The 8008-nt window shown below is 43.5% G+C and overlaps 1 protein-coding gene across 2 annotated transcripts in view; it reads right to left on the bottom strand.

Moving 5' to 3' along the window:
• Window positions 1-8008, bottom strand: part of LIMA1 (LIM domain and actin binding 1) — a 114303-nt gene that overhangs the window by 64223 nt on the left and 42072 nt on the right. The window lies entirely within an intron of this gene.

Here is an 8008-nt window from a genome sequence, read left to right as displayed (position 1 = left end):
GATCCTCATGCTTCGGCCTCCTAAAGTATTGAGATTATAGGCGTGAGCCATCACCCCAGCCACTTCCTTTTTTTCTTTTTCTTTTTTTTTTTTTTTTGAGATGGGATTTCTTTGTCACCCAGGCTGAAGTTCAGTAGTTTGATCTTGTCGCACTGCAACCTCCACCTCCAGGGCTCAAGTGATCCCACCACCTCATCCTCCTGAGTAACTGGGACCACAGGTGCACACCACCACACCTGGCTAATTTTTTGTATTTTTCGTAGAGACAGGGTTTCACCATGTTGACCAGGCCGGTCTCAAACTCCTAAGCTTAAGTGATCTGTTGGCCTCGGCCTCCCCAAATGCTGGGATTACAGGCGTGAGCCACCAGGCCCAGCCCCCTAGCCACTTTCAATCTTTAAGAAAACCAGTTCTGGGCTGGGTGAAGTGGCTCACACCTGTAATCCCAGCACTTTGGGAGGCTGAGGCAGGTGGATCACCTGAGGTCGGGAGTTTAAGACCAGCCTGGCCAGCATGGTGAAACCCCATCTCTACTAAAAATACAAAAATCAGCCAGGCATGGTGACACACACCTATAATCCCAGCTACCTGCGGGGCTGAAGCACGAGAATCGCTCAAACCCAGGAGGCGGAGGTTGCAGTGAGCTGAGCCTACACTCTAGCCCAGGTGACAGAGCAAGACTCAAAACAAACAAGCAAGCAAACCCAAAGAAACAGTCTGCATACCTATTTCTGCCAGCAGTTGCTTTTAATCAACTCTATCAGAAGAAGCTGTAAATCAGAGCAGACCTCACTTCCTGCAGCTATTCCAGTCATCTGCTCTGATATAACAGCAAGATCCCAGTGGATAAGGTCAAATGCTGAAATAACTGCATAGAACAGCAAGTCCAGGCTTTAAGCCCCAGTTTTGCTGCTTATTAACTGTGATCTCTGGCAAGTGACTTAATCTCTCTAAGTCTCAGTTTCCTTATCTAGAAAGTAGTTACAATCTACTTTCAGGATTGCTGGGAAGATTAAATGTAATCACATGTGTAAAAACATTTTGAAATTAGTTAAGTCCATACAGCAATGCATTAATTCCAATATATACATTTCTCCTCCCATATTTATGCCTCTGATATCTTACAATTGTTCTAATCTTGATAGTCACATTGCCTGTACATGTTGAATTTAGTATAAGTTATTGATATTGTCATTTTAACTCAGTTAAAAGTATTTCATGGTACTACATAGTTTTGTTTTGTTTTGTTTGAGGCGGACTTTCGCTCTTGTTGCCCAGCTGGAGTGCAATGGCACAATCTCAGCTCACTGCAATCTCTGCCTCCCAGGTTCAAGCATTCTCCTACCCTAGCCTGTCAAGTAGCTAAGATTACAGGCATGTGCCACCATGCCTGGCTAATTTTTGTATTTTTTACTAAAGACAGGGTTTCACCATGTTGGCCAGGCTGGTCTCGAACTCCTGACCTCATGTGATCCACCTGCCTCAGCCTTCCAAAGTGCTGGGATTACAGGCTTGAGCCACTGCACCCAGCTATTATTATATGTTTTAAATGCCATTTTAAAATGTCTTTTAAAAGATTACATTATGCTTGGCATTTAAGGAAAAATTATTTTACATATGCACAAGAGTGATATGTGAGAAAAGTTTGTGATAAGCACTGATCAGTTTAATGAGCATTTTTTCTTAGAGATGCAAAAATAGTGGCACAGCCTATAGTTGATGACATCTTAGATTTCATAAATAATTATTTGTTATTACTTTTATCATTTTGTCATTTTTATTACTTAGATTGGAAGACCTCTGAGAAAAAAATTAAAGTCCTTTTCAAGGAGGAACAGGTTTTCTCCACTTAAAGGCTAAGTGGTCCAGAGATTTGTGCAGGTCCAAGCTGCACAAATCTCCAGACCACCCAGAACAACCTTTTTTTTTTGAGACAGAGTCTTGCTCTGTTACCCAGGCTGGAGTGCAGTGGTGTGATCTCAGCTCACTGCAACCTCTGCTTCCAGATTCAAGTGATTCTCATCCCCCGGCCTCCCGAGTAGCTGGGATTACAGGCATGCCCCACCACACCTGGCTAATTTTTGCATTTTTAGTAGAGACAGGGTTTCACCATGTTGACCAGGCTTGTCTCGAACTCCTGGCCTCAAGAGATATGCTTGCCTTGGCCTCCCAAAGTGCTGGGATTACAGGCATGAGCCATCACGCCTGGCCCCAGAACAACCTTAACCTGGCTTCCTCCAGGCCTCTGAGTCATGCACTGAAGTCAGCACCATTACGTGGAGAATCACCATTGTGTGCCTCTCCTTGGGCCTGCATTAGCAGATCTCAGTTAGCCCCACCCCAGAAAAGGGCCCTGTTCAAAGGGCACTGTCCTCTGCCTAAAGGTAGAATTTCAGAATTCACGAGGCGGCATCTGGAGTAGGAGGTAAGAGAGGAAGACAAAAAGCAGCCTCAGGCCTGGTGCCATAGCTCACACCTGTAATCCCAGAATTTTGGGAGGCCGAGGTGGGCTGATCACTTGAACCCAGAAGTTCGAGACCAGATGGGTAACACAGTAAAACCCTGTCTCTACAAAAAATACAAAAATTAGCTAGGTGTGGTGCACGCTTGTAGTCCCAGTGTCTTGGAAGGCTGAGATAGGAGGATTCCTTGAGCCAGGGAGGTTGAGGCTATGATCACGCCACTGTACTCTAGCCTGAGCTACAGAGTGAGACACTGTCTCAAAAAAAAAAAAAACAAACAAACAACAACAACAACAAAAAAGCAGCCTTGATCTCCAGGACTCAAGCAATCCTCCCACCTCAGCCTTGCAAGAAGCTGGGACTAAAGACATCTACCATCACACCTGACTAACTTTAAAAAAATTTTTTTAGTAGATATAGGGTCGTGCTATGTTGCCCAAGCTGAGCTGGTCTCAAACTTCTGAGCTCAAGTGATCCTCCTGTCTCAGTCTCTCAAAGTGTTGAAATTACAGGCGTGAGCCACCATACCCAGCCAAGAAAGAGTATTACATAAAGGGTCTTCCAATTCTATCACTTTTTTTTTTTTTTTTTTTTTGAAGAGTCCTGCTCAGTCCCCTAGGCTGGAGTATAGTGGCGTAATCTCGGCTCACTGCAACCTCTGTCTCCCGGGTTTGAGTGATCGAGTGATTCTTCTGAGTAGCTGGGATTACAGGTATGTGCTGCCAAGCCCAGCTAATTTTTGTTTTTTTAGTAGAGATGGGTTTCACCAAGTTTGCCAGGCTGGTCTCGAACTCCTGACCTCAAGTGATCCACCAGCCCTGGCCTCCCAAATTGATGGGATTACAGGTGTGAGCCACCATGCCCAGCCCCCAATCCTATCACTGTCTAATTTTAATAGTCAGATATTAACAAGCATCTCGGTCACCATGTAGATGTTGCTCTGCAATTGAGCAGAACTTTCTAATAGGGTAGGGTAAAAGGACTACCAAACATTTCTGGCACTTCATTGACCATAACTAGGAAGAAAGTGGGATTAGAACTGCTATGATTCAATTGACAAGCTGAAAATATATTTGCAACTTATATTAGACAAAAATTTAATTTCCCTAGAATATAAATAACTACTAATCAACAGGGAAATGACAACTGAATAAATAAAAAGGCAGATATAAACATACAATTCACGGCTGGGTACGGTGTCTCACGCCTGTAATCCTAGCACTTTGGGAGATGGAGGTGGGCGGATCATCTGAGGTCAGGAGTTGGAAACCAGCCCCACCAACCTGGCAAAACCCTGTCTCTACTAAACATACAAAAATTAGCCGGGCGTGGTGGCAGGCACCTGAAATTCCAGCTACTAGAGAGATTGAGGCACGAGAATCGCCTGAACCCGGGAGGTGGAGGTTGCAGTGAGCCAAGATTGTACCACTGCACTCCGGCCTGGGTGACAGAGCCACACTCCATCTCAAAAAAACAAAAACAAAAACATACAGTTCACAAAAAGAACGTCTCATGGCTCTTAAACAGAAAAGATGTTCAACCTCAAAATGCAAATTCAAACAATGCTAAGAACATTTTACCTATCAAATAGGAAAATATTTTCTTTTTTCTTTTTTTTTTTTTTTGAGATGGAGTCTCACTCTGTCGCCCAGGCTGGAGTGTAGTGGCGCGATCTCGGCTCACTGCAACCTCCGCCTCCCAGGTTCAAGTGATTCTCCTGCCTCAGCCTCCCAAGTAGCTGGGATTACAGGTATGCACCACCACACCCAGCTAATTTTTTTATATTTTTAGTAGAGACAAGGTTTCACCATGTTGGCCAGACTGGTCTCCAACTCCTGACCTCAGGTGATCCGCCTGCCTCAGCCTCCCAAAGTGCTGGGATTACAGGCGTGAGCCACTGCATCCGGCCAGAAAAGATTTTCTTAAAAAGCTAATATGCAGGGGGTTCCCTTTCTCGGCTTGAAGTCCTTCTCCTTCTGTCTCTGTATGGGGAAGCTTCTTTTTCCTTCTTTCTTGCCTAATAAACACTCTCTGCTCCTTAAAACCACACACACACGCACGCACGCACACACACACACACACGTGTGCGTACACACAATGCACACAGCTAATATGCAGTTGGGTTGGGTAGCTCATGCCTGTAATCCCAGCGCTTTGGGAAGTGGAGGTGATAGGACTGCTTGAGGTCAGGAGTTCGAGGCTGCAGTGAGCTGTGACTATGCCACCGAACTTCTGTTTAAAACAAACAAATAAACAAACAAAAAAGGCTAACATGGGACATTGGTGAAGGTATGGGGAAACAGGTTCTGTCTTACATTGTTGGTGGGAAGGTAAATTGGTAAAACCTTTATAGAAGGCACTTTGTCTGTGCCTTCTTTAATATTTGCCAAAATTATAAAAGCACAAATGTTATAATTTACCAATTCTTTCTGCTCCCAGAATTTATCCTATAGATACATTAAAAAAAGTTTCATATTAGATTATTTATCGTAGCATTAAATATAACAGCAAAAGACTTAGAACAACCTGAATGTCCATTAGCAGAGGAGTGGTAAATTACAATGTATATGTATAATGAAAAGGGAAGGTCGTAGTGATCGTACAATAATATGAATGTACTTAATGCCACTGAACCGTATTCTTAAAAGTGGTTGGCCAGGTGCAGTGGCTCATGCCTATAATTCCAGCACTTTGGGAGGCCAAGGCGGGTGGATCTCCTGAGGTTGGGAGTTCAAGACCAGCCTGGCCAACATGGTGAAACCCTGTCTCTACTAAAAATATAAAGATTAGTTGGGCATGGTGGCTCAAGCCTGTAGTCCCAGCTACTCGAGAGGCTGAGGCATGAGAATCCTTTGAACCCGGGAGGTGGAGGCTGCAGTAAGCTGAGATCACACCACCGCACTCCAGCCTGGGAAACAGAGTGAGACTCGGTCTCAAAAAAAAAAAAAAAAAAAAAGAAAGTGGTTAAAATGGTAAATTTTATGTTATATACTGTGTATTTTACCACAGTTAAAACAGTATGGTACCAGCATAAAGACAGATATATAGACCAATGGAACAGAACACACAGCCCAGAAATAAACCGTTACATGTATGGTCAAATAATTTTTTGACAACGGTGCCAAGACCATCCAGTGGGGAAAGGAAAATCTTTTCAACAAATGGTGCCGGGAAAACCAGATAGCCACATGCAAAAAAATGAAATTGGACTACCATATACAAAAATTAAGTCAAATGGATCAAAGACCTAACTATAAAAGCTAAAACTATAAAACTCTTGGTTGAAACATAGGGAAAAAGTCTCATGACATTGGATTTGGCAATGATTTTTTGAAATTTACTTTTTGTCGTTTTTCTTTCTTATTTTTGTTTTTCTTATTTTTTTATCTTATTTTAATTTTTTATTATCTTTTGATCATCTCATCATTACAAGATTTGGTAATGCCTCATTGGAATACACCACCAAAAGCACAGGCACAAAAGAAAAAATAAACTAGACTTCAACAAAATTAAAAACTTTTCTGAGGGTTGGCACAGTGGCTCATGCCTGTAATTTCAGCACTTTGGAGGACAAGGTGGGCGGATCACGTGAGGTCAGGAGTTCAAAACCAGCCTGGCCAACATGATGAAACCTTGTCGCTACTAAAAATACAAAAATTAGCCGGGTATGGTGGTGGGCACCTGTAATCCCAGCTACTCGGAAGGCTGAGGCTGCTGAATCATTTGAACCCGGGAGGCGGAGGTTGCAGTGAGCCGAGATTGTGCCACTATACTCTAGCCTTGGCAACAGGGCAAGACTGTGTCTCAAAAAACAAAACAAAACAAACAAACAAAAACAAAAAAACTTTTGCGCATCAAAGAACACTATCAACAGGCCAAGTGCAGTGGCTCATGACTGTAATCCCAGCACTTTGAGAGGCCGAGGTGGGTGGATCACTTGAGGTCAGGAGTTCAAGACCAGCCTGGCCAACATGGTGAAACCCCATCTCTACTAAAAATACAACAATTAGCTGGACGTGGTGGTGGGCACCTGTAACTCCAGTTACTGAGGAGGCTGAGGCAGGAGAATCGCTTGAACCTGGGAGGTGGAGGTTGCAGTGAGCCAAGATTGCACCACTGCCCTCCAGCCTGGGCGACAGAGTGAGGCTCTGTCTCATGAAGAAAAAAAAAAGAACAAAGTAAAAATGTCCCATGGAGTGGGAGAAAATATTTGCAACTCATATTTGAGTTTTAAAGTAACAAAAATGAGATAATGTAATACATACTATTCTGCTTCTCCCTTTCTCCATTTCAGAGAGAAATTCAGAGAAGCTGACATTTTCATTCAAGAAATACTTATTGCTGTCTACTATGTTCCAAGCACTAGAGAAAAAGTAATGAAAGAAATAACCAAAACAGACATAATATCTGCTCTCGGACGCTTACAGTTTAGACACTAAAAACAGAAGCACACAAATATACATACACACACATACACACACACACAGTGCTAAGTCCTTTGGAAAAAAAAAAGAACAAGGTGTTATTAAATAACAAAGGAACACAATTGAGAAAGGAAGAGGGAATCAAGGAAAGCCTCACTTATGTTAATTAGCCTGATTTGATCATTCCACAATGTATTCATGTATTAAAACATCACATTGGCCAGATGTGGTAGTTCATGCCTGTAATCCCAGCACTTTGGGAGGCTGAGGCGAGTGGATCACTTGAGGCCAGGAGTTCAAGACTGGCCTGGGCAACATGGAGAAACCTTGTCTCTATTAAAAACACAAAAACTAGCCACCAGGCATGTTGGTGTGCACCTGTAGTTTCGGCTACTCGGCAGACTGAGAGGGGAGGATCGCTTGAACCTGGGAAGTGGAAGTTGCAGTGAACTAAGATAGCACCACTGTACTCCAGCCTGGGTGATAAAGCAAGACTCTGTCTCAAAAAACAAACAAAAAACTATCTCATTGGACCCCATAAATATGTAAAATTATGATTTGTCAGTTAAAAACAAATGGACAAGTACGATGGCTCAAGCCTGTGATCCCAGCCCTTTGGGAGGCCAAGGCAGGCCAATCGTTTGAGCCCGGGAGTTTGAGAACAGCCTGGGCAACGTGCCGAGACCCCATCTCTACAAAAAAAAAACAAAAACAAAAAACAAATTAGCAGGGCTTGGTGGCATGCGCCTGTAGTCCCAGTTACTTAGGGGGCTGAGGTGGGAGGATCACCTGAGCCCAGGAATTTGAGGATGCAATGACCCCTGATGGTGCCACTGCACTCCAGCCTGGGCAACAGAGTGAGACTCTATCTCAAAATAAAATAAAATAAAATAAAATAAAATAATTTTTAAAAGGAGCGCCTCGCTGAAACGTGTAGGCTGTAGGCTGAGACGTGAAGTTTGACCAGATGAAGTTAGCCAGACAAAAACAAGGGAGGAAAGCATTCCAGGAACAGAAAAACACCATGCGCAAAGGCCTCAAGGCAAGAAAGTGTCTCATGTGTATAGGGTACACAAAGAACTCCAGTGTGGCAGAAGCTGGCTGAGAGGCGAAAGGACAGGC

The sequence above is a fragment of the Mandrillus leucophaeus genome, unplaced genomic scaffold (genome assembly GCF_000951045.1).
Source record: "Mandrillus leucophaeus isolate KB7577 unplaced genomic scaffold, Mleu.le_1.0 Scaffold118, whole genome shotgun sequence".
Lineage (NCBI taxonomy): Eukaryota > Metazoa > Chordata > Mammalia > Primates > Cercopithecidae > Mandrillus > Mandrillus leucophaeus.
The sequence above is the reverse complement of the archived record's forward strand: the minus strand, read 5'-3'. Positions and strand labels throughout refer to the sequence as shown.